The 15,270-nt window shown below is 39.6% G+C and overlaps 1 protein-coding gene and 1 long non-coding RNA gene across 2 annotated transcripts in view; one reads left to right on the top strand and one right to left on the bottom strand.

Moving 5' to 3' along the window:
* LOC139133031 (SCY1-like protein 2) overlaps positions 1-15,270 on the bottom strand; it is a 429,639-nt gene that overhangs the window by 264,424 nt on the left and 149,945 nt on the right. The gene's annotated exons all lie outside the window — the stretch shown is intronic.
* LOC139132985 (uncharacterized) lies at positions 2,177-6,306 on the top strand. The gene is made up of 2 exons (XR_011552512.1): positions 2,177-2,265; positions 4,867-6,306. It is a non-coding gene; the product is annotated as an uncharacterized lncRNA (long non-coding RNA).

Below are 15,270 nucleotides of genomic sequence, written 5' to 3'. Positions count from 1 at the left end.
TTTTAATTGTTTCAACGATATAAGAGAAGATCCTTCCATACACGGTGCACATCAGATTTGACTATACCGTATAAAACTAGCTCGCCAGGGCTTCTCAGGAGATGTAATTGAAACCGAGCTAGCTCAGGGAAAAAACACCTTGTGAAGCGCGCTTCTGTCCATGGTTTTAGTGAGGGTGTGATCCACTATATTAATGCTAATGATTGAGATTTCGTTTATATAGTTTCTGAACCTGTCATTACAGTGGTAACAAAAATCATATTCAACTTATACCTTAAAAGCTAGTAACAAGGCAACATATAAAGTGCGGTTTTAGAGAACTGAAATGATTCATAGTTACTGGGGAAAAACTTTTATGGCTGAATTATCACGAAAATACAGAGGTAAACTGGCTTTGTCTTAGTTCTCCTTTGAGGTAGAGTAGCTGTGATTTTTATTACCATTTCTTTATTATTTTTCAACCACAGTGTATCGTACCCTCTGACCATTTCCCCTCATTTTCTTCTGTAGTGGTCCACCAGAAGGGCTACAGTATGCTGCAATGCCCAGTCTAGTGTTAAGCTTGTTGAAATAACCCTCATGGGCAAGCAGTGAATTTTCAGTCAAGACCAAAATTCCTGTATTGGCAGCATTTAAAACAAAGACAATCTAACAATACTGTTAGAAATGTACAGCAATCAAACACGAATCATAAAACACATAAACTCAAGCTACTGGTGAAGGAACATCTCAAGATCCTGAAACGAAAGCTTCAAAGGATCATTTTATCTCAGACATAACCGATCCGGCTTCGTCTCGCCATGGCACACTCCTTACATTAGGCCAAAAAAAATAGTTTGTTTCTCATCCTAGGCATCTTGCAAAAGTGACGCGGTGTTTTTTTTGCTGCTCCTTTTTTTTATTCAGCCATCAACAACACGCGCTTACAACATGAGAACATAGGAATGCATGCAGAGATAAATGCACAGCAAATTTTTAGCATATCAACAGTGCTGCTTTTGACTATTAGTGCAGAATGCAGTTTTGATAGCTTTCAATGACATAGTGTACAGTTCTGAATGGAATGTTACAGCACTGTGTGATGTTCAATGTTCTGTCTAGTTCAGTTTTGTATATCATAAAATATTTGTGTTGCTTTGATATGATCTGAACAGTTTACTTTGTTCTTAGTTTTTTTTCATTTTTTTCGTTCCCTCTTGAGATGCAAAAAAAAAGGTTGGCGCAGCGGGTCTACATTGACGCGCGCGGGGATGAGAAACGAACTATTTATTTTTTTTGGCCTTAATTGCTAAACACAATATACAATAAAACACAAACAAACAATCAATCAACACAAAAACGGCACAGAAAACGATACTCGCCAAACACTCAACAACTAACAAAACACACCAAAAACTGAACACAATCAAGCAGCTGATGTGTGTCGCTACTTTCCCTTTATTTAATTTGTTAATTAATTATTTCGTTACTTTAAAAGAGAGTTCAAACATACCGGTCCCTCCGTCTTCTCTTTGATACAAGCTGCATTTTAGCGGAACAGTCTGAAGTAATACGTCTGGGGATTTCTTCACTTGACAAGTCTTAACGATAGGATCTTATCACCAACAAGAACACAATGATGGATGAAAGTTTTATTGAGGAAAGTCTGAGCAAACGTTTAAGTCTTTCACTTTCGTACTTACTTACTGAGCACAGTAGCATATATGCTCAAGCCCGCGGATTTTCGCGACATGTATGTGTGGAGGCACAGTCCCTCTATCCTGGATAGAGGGACTGTGGTGGAGGGAAATAATATTCTTCTCATTCATTTGAATATGCCGCGTAAAGCTGGGGCTACATTATCTTCGCTAACACCGCTCACAACCGGAAGAATAGCCATGAAGGTAAAACAAAAGACCATACCTCCAAGGAAGAGTCGATCTGTCAACGAACAACGAACCGTGAATTCGATGACCTTGTCCTGAACTGACACCGTCTACCACATACTTACAGTGTCGACGTTTTGGAAATCGGTGTATGTGCACGGTGATGGGGAGTGCTGTCATTGAAACGAAGTCCCTCCAGGGGTAAGCAATTTGCCTTGTGATCACTATCGATTTCCATCTTCTGTCGGGGAGGGATGGTCATCGTAAGAATAGCCGGGGATATTGTTCCGCAGAATATTACGTAAGAATGACACACCAATAAAGCGGGCCATTATATGTTTGCACGGCGGGTTTAATGTATATGGTATTTCACATGCCCGGAGAGAGCTGTTTCAAAGAGGTGAGTTATTTCAGGTGAGAAAAAAACAGTTCTCGAGAAAGTCATTTTCGCCTTTATATATATTAATTTTGGGGAAAAATCTGATTTATTGTTCATGGGCTGGAAGCGAGTGAAAATTCAGCACTGTGTAAAAGTCTTGATACAAGGTGTACATGTGCAATATGTGTATTTTTGAGTTTCGAGAATTGAAAATCTACATATTCAGAAAAATAGAGAAATGAAACGGTGGCAGGTCTTGTTTCGTTTGGATTTAACGGATTACAAATGGACGTCAAACCATGGTGCAGGTGTTCGTTTTGCAACTCCAAGATTCGATTGAATTGTCTATGTCGTCGATTGTGCAGTAATTACTGGTTTGATCGGCGACAGACGCATTCTCGTGACATTTTGAGTTTATACCACATCATTTGCACATGCAGTATCGATAGCCAGGTAGAACGACAACCTCTCGGCTACCGGTCGAGCAGGTGGAATCGTTTGAAATTATACTCACGCTATCTATGATCATGGACCAACGGCGATTCGGGCGATCGTCTTTGACATTACCGCCATTTTGCTGCAATCAATATGAGATGCCTATGTGCTGTACCTGTACATTGTTTAAAAAACTCAATCCCGTGGCCAGAGATATTTGTCTCAAAGACCGGTAAGCTGAAACGTTTGCGGTTTTGATGTTACTCAATCCATGATCAATGTTTCTTGCTCTTTCAAATGAAACAACGGGAGAAATACATGCGGTTATCATGTTTCTACACATTACATTCAAACTTGAAGTCGTTCTTAATCTATCAATACAATTACCATACAGTTCCTGTAGTACAGTATCAACGGCCTCACAACTTTCATTGCCAAGGTTGTCGGTGAATACAAAAGGCTTTGTTCATCACATTTCTTTGTTATTTAATATCTATTAGTGTGCAAATTGCCGAAAAGCTGCCGTTTGGCGTGCAATCAAGGAAAGATTCACTCTGCAAATTGATCCAATCCTTGCCAAGTATCATGACTGACTTGGCCCCACAATATCAGTCCGTATAAGGTCAGAGAAAAAAAAATTCTTCAGATATTTTTGACAAACCGACATAACATTATCACTGATGACTTAATTTGCGTCTAAATCGTACAAACTGTCCACAATAGAGGCATTACATATACAGTCCGCGTTGACAGAACAAATTCTGAACATTTACACATCAGTTCAGCTCTCAAACGAATAGAAAATCATCATGCCATGCAGAAGTATATATTTTTCACAATTTAAAAAAAAAAAACATTGCAAATTGCTAAAGTAGAAGCGGAACGACTTCATTATTCTTCCTGGCCGAAGATGTTAGCTTTTTCAAATTAATGTTCACTAATATCAAATGTTTCTCTGCGAGATTTCTAGCTATATATGATCAGTGAGCTCGGAATATTGGACAGCGGAGCGCCACTGTATGTAACTCAAAGTCAAATGATATAAGACATCCCTCAAGCATTGTGTGAGTTAAGCTGACACGGAAAGAAATTGTTTGAAAAATAATCATCTGTAATCTGCTCGGTTTATTCGCAAGTTACAAACACGATTGGAACTAAATTGGGATAATTGGATTGGCACAATGTCTCAAGAATTTTAGAAATTTGTCTAATATTACACTATATTTGCTTACCATCTTTAAAATTTTATTCGAAATTTACGATGCTGTTGAAATGTTATGAGTAAAAGTCAGTGCATGATAGTATCTAATGCAATATTGTTCAAAACATTTGAACAATATTCATATTTGAATGAAATTATGTGAGCTTGTCGGAATTTCTTCATTACTGAAACACTAGTAATAATCTCAGTTTGTCACTTTTCCTCGAACAAAATTAAGCTTTTCGATTGATTTACAGATAAGTCAGTCAGGTCATTTAAAATGTGCCCTGACTCAATTTAATGTTTATGAAGCCTTAAATTCACGAAAAAGTCAGGGGCATTTTAAAAGTGCCCTTACTCAAAAGTCGTCAATTAGAGAAATGTTAAGCATTTTGTCTCGTTTCTTTAGTACATTTACACAAAAATGATTTTTTTTTCATAAAAATGAATCCGATGAAAGAGGTATGCGATAATTGTTGTGTTTTCGTTGTTTTGTTCGATGATAACAATATTTCAAATTTTACACTAGTCTATCATTTTGTAAAATTTCAGCCGTAAAAATTTCGATTTCGTTACATTATCATCCAATTTTCCAAAATTAGTTCCAATCGTGTTATTCTCAAGTAATTAATTTTGCTTCACTTGTCAATCAGTTAATGGCTGTGATGTAGTGAGCCCCGGTGAAAATTAGTCATGTTATTGGGTAACTTGCACACTCATTAAAAGTGTAAGTAAATAATCAAGTAATGACGCGATTTTGTAATGGTGCGATTGATGAGAAACCTGAATGTAAAAACTGAAAACATCGCTTGTCCTGTATTTCGTGACAAGTTTTGCGAGATACATTTTTTGTCACAATGCCTTATATTATTATACATGGATACATAACTGAAAATGCTATACTTGTATATGAGAACCCCTCAACCATTTATCACATTCGTATTCTGTGACACTGTGTTGACCGTGCACATCTATTTTAATTTCAGACAGACGGTTTTATCTTGGAGGGGAATGCTGAACGGGAAAGTCTCGTTCGTCATCGGAAGCCGAACATAATTCCGTTTTCAGGAACTTTTCTACTGCCGTTCTAATTTCACGTGACCACGATCCATCTCTTGCAAGATAAGTGAAGTGAAATATCTCATGCAGATTTTTCAAGACTTCATCAAGAATCACTTAGCAGCCCTGAACGAGATTTCTGAGTCAAGTTCATAAAACCATGCAGCTACCTCCACGATGAAAGACAGCGCGGGTACATTGCCATTACGAGCCTGCTCTGAGCTCAAGTGACTTTCTGTGAAATGAAGTTCTTCAAGCAGGTACGCTCAACGGAACTTTTAAGTCCGCTGATGAACTCGCCAGTATCTTTACAGAGAATTCTCGCACTGGTAACGTGCTGTTCCTCCCTCGGAATGGTTCAGTTTGTGTATTTTGGTATCATACAGAGTATGTGGGCGCCAAAACCGACTGTAAATCGTCTGCGTTGTGGTTGTGAATGCTGGGATACGATCTTCAAGGGAAGTTACGAATATCCAGTTGCACAATACAAACACGTTTATTTCAACGTTACAAGACAAACATTTTTCATGTGGATATTGACAGTGTTTGTCATTTTGATCACCTATGAAGTGTGTTGTCATGTTGTCAGAGTACTATTATCACGACGTTTTCGATTCTCCATGTTGATTTTATTTCTAAGCACAGTACACTCACATTACTACTCGTGGTGGGCGTTTTGGGGATATCTCAACGACGACTTTTACTCCCAGTGGAACCATGAACTCATGTTCACTCTGACCGAAGGAATCTCGACGGCTGTTGTGCTCTATCTGCTGGACAGTGAAGTCACCATCAAGTCTGGACATTTGCTCACAATATTCTCCATAGCGATGCTACACCTCCTAGTCGGTGGCATGGACCAGTTTGTAATCAACGTCGTCTTTTTTAAAGGAGGTTATCATCAAATTGCTCGGGACATAGCGTTCTTGTCTGTCGACTTTCTCTACGTGATCGTATCTTTGATTTATATATACTTCGATTTTGATAATAACAACCTCTCGCTGTTGAGTTACTGTTCTAAACATTCACGCGACACCATGCTTGCAGCTGTATGTACGATGTTTCTCTTTTACGTTTCGATGCATATTCTGTAATCCTTCACTTTTAAATTTCTAAAGTCCGATGAAAGGTATACTTATAATTAAGGTACTGCGTGCCTTGAAAATGAAAGACTTTATCTTTTGCTCAAACCTTCCTCGAGCAAAATTTCGATCAAATCAAGAATGAAAATTGGTGTCGCCGCGCAAATTGTGGTACTTGAGAAACACATCCCGTAACTATTTTCCGATAATTGAAATATAAGATGGCCGCCATTCCTGTGTAGTCTGAATGGAGAAAAATAAAATTCCTGATATTTACAAAACTAAGACGGTAAAAAAATCTGTTTATTCCATAAGGTTCAAAATATTCAATCAACTTTTGGCCTACCTACAAGTGGTAAGCCAAATCAGAATATCGTGAAAGTTTGAGAGTCTGAATATCTGTTCCCGATGTGCATTCTATCTTAGGTCAATCACTATAGCAAAGCACATGATGATGTATGTCTGTGTGGTACAATAAACCATCGACCCTAAAAAGGAGGGACCCCTTTTTTAGGGTCTATGCATAAAACAAGGAGCGAGATGGTCTCTTCGTGAACTCGTACATTTCCCCCATCTATTCACATGAACATAGTAAAGGGAGAGTCTAATTCTTCGTGTACTTCACGGTCAAACGGTCATCTATACTGCCGTCGTAAAAGAGTACTCAATTTTTGCACCCTAAATGATCATACTTACCACTGTGAGTTTTTTACATCGCCTTTAGAAAGGAGAAAACGAGTCATCGTAACAATAGATGGGAGAGCTATATTACGAATATCTACTGAGACGCATGCGAACACACATAATCTTTTGTTAAGATTACGTCCTTTTATTCCGATGAACCATCGTCTTGTTTTGTATATGGATTAATTCAGAGCACTATTGACTATTGTTGCGTTGTATGGGGAAATACCACAGCAAAAAATCTTGACAAAATTTTCATATTACAAAAGATAGCGTTACGTATTCTGTTTGAATTGCCTAATGATTACCCTTCAGTCAGTTTGTTTTCTTCGTTAAATGTCATGTCTGTTAGACAAAGAATTGTATACTTTATGGCAATGTTAACTTTCAGGTGTATGACTGGCAGTGCTCCACATTATCTGTCGGATTTATTTGTATTTCAGAGTAATGTCCATTATTATCAAACGCGCTCGGTTTCTCGACAGGATTGTTATATTCCAATTTGTTCTCACACTGTGTTCTCACACTCCCAGCGCACTGGGGACGTGAGAATGCTTGCTTCTTAATCCGCTGGTGTAAAATTAACGATTCGGGTTTCATTTGCTAGTGGTAATATTTATAAGCCGATTTAAAAAAAAAGGTACCGGTGTCTATGTACAGACATTGATCGGCGGAGGGTATTGACGAAGGGAAATTAGAGAAAGAAACACCAGTATACACTGATTACACTTAAAATTAGAGATAAATTACATCAGATTATATCGCTGGCTTGATTGAAATGCCTAGCACTCAAACTATTAATAGACTACATCATTTAACAGGAACATTAATTAAATTGAATCACAATTGAAAATTATGACCCACACTAATCTGAAAATGTATGTTACAATCTATACACAATGTCAGGTTTAGGAGTGGATATTTGGATCTTGGGAGGAGACGGCAGGCGTGACTTGGCAAATTTTATTTGTCGAAATTAGCATGATATTGAGGTATCCCCTGATTGTAAAAAAATGTCGCGACGACTTTGACCTTCAGTAGCCTAACACAGATTTCTTTGAACTATGATCACGATTCCCCTGACCTATGTGTGATGTAATGCTAACAGATAAGACATGCAAGAAAGAAATCTAGAAATGGTGCGACAATCAAAGACTGGGGGAAATTTTAACGAGACGACCATCGTGTAATGATGATAACATTACAGATATGTAAGCCCAGAAAAGCGTTTAAATTGTTTCGACGGAGATCGAGGAAAGACTGTCTTAAAAGACCACCGACGACCATGAGATGTGTAGTCGTCGTAGATATTGTGCCGTGTAACTGGTGCGCCACTCAGAAATAACATACGACTTAGAGCATATCTAGATGCCTTGTTGCTGCCTGTTCCGGTCCGACGGTCTACCCCAGAGTACAGACCGGCGCTATACAGTGAACACGACAGAAGAAGACAGAGCATGGCCCGAGGGATACAATTATTGCAGCTACCCAGAGTGTACGTATACTAGACACCCTACAGCCCCCTTCCATTCATCGACGTGACAGTATGTCTATTGGTTGCCCCGAGAATTCTACATTTTAAACTGTAAGTCATCTGCAAAAGCAGCAAGGTTGACAAACCCCCAGTATTTTTCCCACAGATGTTTTCATTCCTGACCACTACCTATGAGATCTATTAAAGACCGATCCCCCCACTCACCAACAAACGGTCATATGCCGCCCAACTGAGTCACACAGCAGATATACACGTGTTGGCCGTAGAGGGCCAACGCTCAGCTGAGAATCAAACCTGCTACATGTCGTGCGTCAGACGTATGCTTGTGTTTTGGCGAAGTGGGACGTGTTTTTATGCCTACAGAGTAAGAAGCAGTGAAACAACATGAATCATAGCCATGCGAGTATGGCGAGAGTGTACGGCTTTGGCTACGCCACAGGTGCCTGGACTTGCCTGTGTACATGCATAGAGAGCATGTACACAGGCAAGTCCAGGCACCTGTGGGCAGTAAAAACTAAAAGGAAGGACATAGAAGGAAAGCGAAGGACAAGTAAAGGACGAAAAGAAAACCCAATTAAGTGTAGAAACATACTATTTTCTGTACGTAATTAGGAGAAGGACAACCTTTTCAATGCAGAATCAATTTAGCTGATGCTGGACAGTATTATCATAGGGCTGACGGGTAGTATAATGTTCTGCAAAATAGGAAAGTATTTCACCTCAGAACTGGGCAAAAGACAGTATTGTCACCTCAGAATAGGGCGAAGGACTGCATTTTCACCTCAGAATTGGGCGAAGGACGGCATTTTCACCTCAGAACTGGGCGAAGGAAAGCATTTTCAAATCAGAACTGGGCGACGAACGGTATTTAAACCTCAGAATATGCGATGGACGGCATTTTTACCTCAGAACTGGGCGAAGGACGGCATTTTCACCTCAGAATAGGGCGAAGGACGGCATTTTCACCTCAGAATTGGGCGAAGGACGGCATTTTCACCTCAGAACTGGGCGAAGGAAGGCATTTTCACCTCAGAACTGGGCGAAGGACGGTATTTTCACCTCAGAATTTGGCGAAGGACGGCATTTTCACCTCAGAACTGGGCGAAGGACGGCATTTTCACCTCAGAATTGGGCGAAGGACGGCATTTTCACCTCAGAATTGGGCGAAGGACGGCATTTTCATCTCAGAACTGGGCGAAGGAAAGCATTTTCACCTCAGAACTGGGCGAAGGACGGTATTTTCACCTCAGAATTTGGCGAAGGACGGCATTTTCACCTCAGAACTGGGCGAAGGACGGCATTTTCACCTCAGAACTGGGCGAAGGACGGCATTTTCACCTCAGAACTGGGCGAAGGACGGCATTTTCACCTCAGAATAGGGCGAAGGACGGCATTTTCACCTCAGAACTGGGCGAAGGACGGCATTTTCACCTCAGAATTGGGCGAAGGACGGCATTTTCACCTCAGAACTGGGCGAAGGAAAGCATTAATTTTCCTCAGAACTGGGCGAAGAACGGTATTTAAACCTCAGAATATGGCGAACGACGGCATTTTCGGGCTACGCCACCTCTCAAGGCAGGGAAAGTTGGTACCCATCCCTTGTATGTCCAGCAAAGGTGGGAGAGATACTCTGCTTTCACTCGAACGATATTCACTCAGGATGAATCTGCCCAATGAATCTGTACAGTGACACACTATAACAATAATGTTATCCAATCCGCCGCTTTTGGCCGCCCCTTCATCTTCGCTTGCCAAGGTTTCCTGTCCGGGCAGCTGGATGGCTAGTTAGTGGGAAGTACGGACCAGTGCGAGCTGACGATGCCACCCCTTCTTCACCGAGAATGTTTTCAGAAAGCCTGGGAACAAATAAAGCCATCGTTTGCGCAATTGCCCTTGTAACTCGTTGCTTTTACATGCAAAATCATCATCGCAAAATTGCATTTCCGGTTACTAAGTGATTCAATTGGCAAATGAACTAATTTTAACACTCTAATACTTCGATTATGATGAATGACTAATTTGTATAAAAATAACGCCTGGAATATTTTGATCTTGATATCTCTTTGATTCTTTGAATGTTATTTGTAAACATTCATACTCTATGATGAATGTCTGCTGACAATAGTTTTGTCGTCGTCTCTTTCAGTGAGTAGCCCGTAATGTGAGGTTCCAGCAAATTCTATGCAAGAAGACACAGGAAGGAATTCAAAACAAAATTTCGAAAGCTTAACACTGTTGTGTTGGTAAATTCAGAAGACATAACCTGTCGTTACCAATTAATAGTTGATTCCATTTAAGACAAGTTGTTCAGATATGTTTTCGGTATTGCATTTTGTATATTAGCTTTCATCTCACCTGTATCCCTACGTGTCTTCGGACCATAGTGAAAATAACTTGACTTTTCTGTGTTGTCCCAGCACAACGAATTTTCAACGATATCTTTTTGGGCAGTATTTTTTTCTGGTATTTCGTGCTTATAAATCAAATTACATCAGCATATCACTTATATATTTTATTGAACTATTTAGACATCATTGCTTTTATCGAGGAATGCTTACAGAGCACAAACAATTCATGCCATGCCAATAGCTATCAGTGAATGTGTGTACACATTGCCATCCAATCGCGGACTGCATGCTGGAGATATATCCTTCTATATTAGTGTCGACAGTTTACTCAATGTAAACTGTGGTCTGACAAGAAAAAAGCGGGAACTATAATTGTCTCTGCTACGTTCACTTGTTCACGATATATTCATAATTTTAAAGTATAATCGGTTTAATTTTACTGTACAGCAATCCCTACGTATCTGGCTCATCTTACGTTTCTCGAAGTGTGTTTATGACAAGATTTTACTCATCTGTAAATACAATTGTGGCCATATTTCTGTCTAGTTGAAAGTTGTCGCTTCCCCGAACTAAATAAGTATATAGAGTGAGAACGACCATCGAGTTTTTCTTCAGCACGGCTTTAAAGTATGACAGTGAATAGGAACTGCTTAACACCACTATATATTTGAAAGTTTGGTTTATTCCAAAATGCATAGGCCTCAGCCCATCGCATATTAAGGCTACAGAACACAAGTCAGGAGAAAAACAAAACATGTTAACGCTATTTACAAAAGACAGCTACGAAAAACTACACAGAGAAGTATTAAATCGTTTCTCGTTGGTTAATAAAGCCATCTCTAATCTTATACGCTTTGTGAATAAATATTGACAATTTGTAAAGAACCCGATTGTTGTTACTTGCTAAGAGATTAAAAAACTTTTCTTGTGTTGGATGTATTCTGTAACCTAAAGGTATCAAATCAACTCTCAGTTCTGCATATAATGGACAAAGTAAAACAAAGTGAAATTCGTCCTCTACCAGCGAATTTCCTATACTACTACAATATGGACAAAATCTCTGATTTGCAGGTATGGGAGGATTGCAGTGTCGTCCGGTTTCAATTTGTAACATATGGCTTGAACATCGGAGTTTGGCAAGATCAACCTTGAATTTTGGAACGTTAATACACGAAAGATAAAGTTCGGGATTGAGCATGGAACTGCTTAACATTGCATGGTGAGTTTTTTCCGACAGAAAATCAATTTACTACACACGCCTATGTTATTAATACCCACATACACTATTAGACCAAGACCTAATAATAATAATAAAGGATATTTATTGTGCGCCTAATCTCGCAGAGCTCTAGGCGCATGGCTACAAAAGAACTCTCATCAGGTGTGAGATTTAAAAAGGTGTGTTTTAAGAGTAGAACGAAATGATGCTAAAGATTGAGTATGACGGAGATTTGCAGGTAAACTATTCCAAGTCGTAGGACCAGTATAGGAAAATGATCTTTCGCCGAAGCTTTTCGAGACAGCACGAGGTACTTTGAGTACACGAGTATCAAAGGAAGAACGCAACTGTCTTGAGGGACAGTACTGTTGAAGAAGGTCTGTAAGGTATTGCGGCCCAGATCCAATAAATGAATTGAAACAGATTACTGAAAGTTTGTATTGTATGCGAGATGTAATTGGTAACCAATGTAGCGAACACAAAAGAGGTTGGACGGAGTCCGATTTCTTGACCTTATACACTAGTCGTGCAGCAGCATTTTGCACTCTCTGCAACTTTTGGAGTAAATATTTGGGACAACCAGCTAAAAGAGAGTTACAATAGTCCAGGCGCGAAAGTACAAGTGCGCAGATTAAAGTTTTGGTGGCTTCCACAGTGAGTAAGTGACGAATTGAACTAATATGTCGGAGGTGGATGTAGGCGACTCTACAAATATTTTGAACATGAAGCGACATATTCAAGTGACAGTCAAGTGTGACACCAAGGTTTTTCCCATTTCTAACAAATTGAATATCAGAATTCCCGACACGCATAGAGGTAGGGGTTAATTTTGGAGATGATCTTTGAGATATGACCACCATTGCTTCAGTTTTGTTGTCGTTCAACTGAAGTTTATTGTGGGTCATCCAAGTTTTGACGTCACTGATACAGTTTTGCACAGTATTGATTGTCACTTGAATATTGTCAATTGTGCTGACTTTATAAAGTTGGTTATCGTCAGCAAAAGCATGGTGCTGCACTCCGTGATTTCTGACAATTTCGAAGAGTGGTTCTGTGTACATGACAAACAAGACGGGCCCAAGTACAGAACCTTGAGGAACTCCAAACGAGAGAATGGACAATTCTTAATTAAATCAAAACTTTTCATGCTGTGTCCGGGACATAAATATAGTTCTCACACTGATGGCGCACGTTAAAGGAAGAATGCAGCTCGGGGATAGGTATTCTGACTTTCAACTTTAACAATTGTATTTTGGTCTACCACCTAAGGTTTACTCAGGACACGTTTGAGCAAAAGTTTCAGTCTTTCAATTTCTAGGCGCGTGGTACCTAAAAATCACACTACTGTTATAAGTTGACAAAATGCGGTGATTTATCGCATTTTTTGTGAAACAAAGGAGACTAGGCGGCACGATAGCAGTGGCGGATGTGACCGCAGATGACCCTATTTCAAAAATAGCCCGCCATCACCGAGTTTATCAGTAACATATTCTATAAATGTCAGTTGCAGTGTAGCGCCATAAAAAAACCACTCTTTATGATATAGTGACGGAAACATGCGAGTACCTTCGCTATGTTCAGTCACCAGGTCCGGCGTTATTGGATATCTTACCAGCGGACGATGTTCCCACGGTAAGGTTTCTCTATGGTATCCATCGGCATGAGGCTTTTAGAATTAGCGAGGAGCTCATCAAAACTTCCCGGAGAATTCTGACTCTATGGCTATGCTGGCTCTTTCTTGTAATAGTGCAATACTTGCATTTCGGTGTGATATTGAAAACGTGGGCTCCAAAACCACCTGTTGATACAGAAAGCTGCCTTTGTTCATGTTGGGACACAGTCTTCAATGGAAAGTACGAACATCCCTACGGCAAATACAAAATTGTTATTTCAATGCGACGCCAGAGGCCCTCATCATGTGGGCATGGACTGTCTTCGCTATTCTCATCACGTACGAAGTTTGCCGCCACGTTGTCAGGGTACTGCTGTCGGGACAGTTTCGTTTCTCCATGTTGATTTTATTTCTGAGCACAGTACACTCACACTACTACTCATGGTGGGTGTTTTGGGGATATCTCAACGACGGCTTTTACTCCCAGTGGACCCATCAACTCATGTTCACTCTGACCGAAGGAATCTCGTCGGCTGTTGTCCTCTATCTGCTGGACAGTGACGTCACCATCAAGTCTAAACACCTGTTGATCATAATATCCATAGCGATATTGCACCTCCTGGTCGGTGGCATAGACCAGTTTGTACTTGACGTTATATTTCTCAGAGGACGACCCTTTCAAATCATCCGGGACATTGCACTCGTGTCGGTAGACATTCTCTTACTTATCATTTTAACGATAACTTTCCGTTCCTACTTGGCCGATAACTGCTTGACATTGTCTGCATACACATCCAAAAATGCAAAGGATCTGACTTTTGCCGCCATCTTCGTTTCGTCGTCGTTTTTTATTTCGAGCTACGTGCTGTAGCTGCTGAAAGTGCCTCGTTTGGACAGTCGCCTCTGCATCCGTATAAGGCTGAAATTCCAACCACGCTCCCTTAGAAAGTTTGCTCCCTGACGACATAAATATTCTCCTTTGTGTAAGGGAACCTTCAGTAATTACAGGGGTGGGCCGGAGGAATTGGGGGAGGGTCACTTTTTAGAAAACAGTTCAAGGGGAGGGTCACTTTTTATAAACCTATCTTGGGGGGAGGGTCACTTTTGACAGAAGCTAATTTTATGGCCAAAACTTTGATTGTCCGTGTGATATTTCCTGAATAGGAAATCACCAACAAATACATACTCATTATCCACAAGTTTCAAGCAAAGAAGATGCAGTGGTATCCTACATTAAACACCTTGAACAGTTAAAACTGATAAAAGACAAGAGACAAAACCATATGCAACAGGTGGAAAAGTGTATATCTATTATCAAATGCACACAAATGCAAAGATATTGTCAGTTTTATATTGGAAAAAATTGTGCATAGTTCTCTCATAGACTACCATGTACAGTAAATCAACTTTTCAGTGAAATTCCAAAATCAACTTTCTTGTACAACCATGGACTTATAACCACTCTAGTTTAATTAAAACATCAATATAAATAATCAAGTACACATACATGCACAGATTTACCTAGTTTTGTATTGGAAAAAATATTCCTAGTTTCATCATTGACTGCCATGCATAGTGAATCGACATTTCGGTGATATTCCAAAATCAAATTTCTTACACAACCATGGATTTGTAACCACTCTAGTCTAATCAAGAACAATAATGTAAATAATCAAGCATACATAAATGCACAGATTTATCTAATTTTGTACTGAAAAAAATTATTCATAGTTTCATTATAGACTGCCATGCATAGTGAATGGACATTTCAGTGAAATTCCAAAATCAAATTTCTTACACAACCATAGACTTGTAACCACTCTTAGTCTAATCAAGAACATTAATATCGATAAATACATATGCAAATACACAAATGCAAAGATTTACCTAT

Source organism: Ptychodera flava, chromosome 1 (assembly GCF_041260155.1).
Source record: "Ptychodera flava strain L36383 chromosome 1, AS_Pfla_20210202, whole genome shotgun sequence".
NCBI classification, from domain to species: domain Eukaryota; kingdom Metazoa; phylum Hemichordata; class Enteropneusta; family Ptychoderidae; genus Ptychodera; species Ptychodera flava.
Note: the sequence above shows the minus strand (reverse complement) of the source record. Positions and strands in the feature narration are given on the sequence as shown.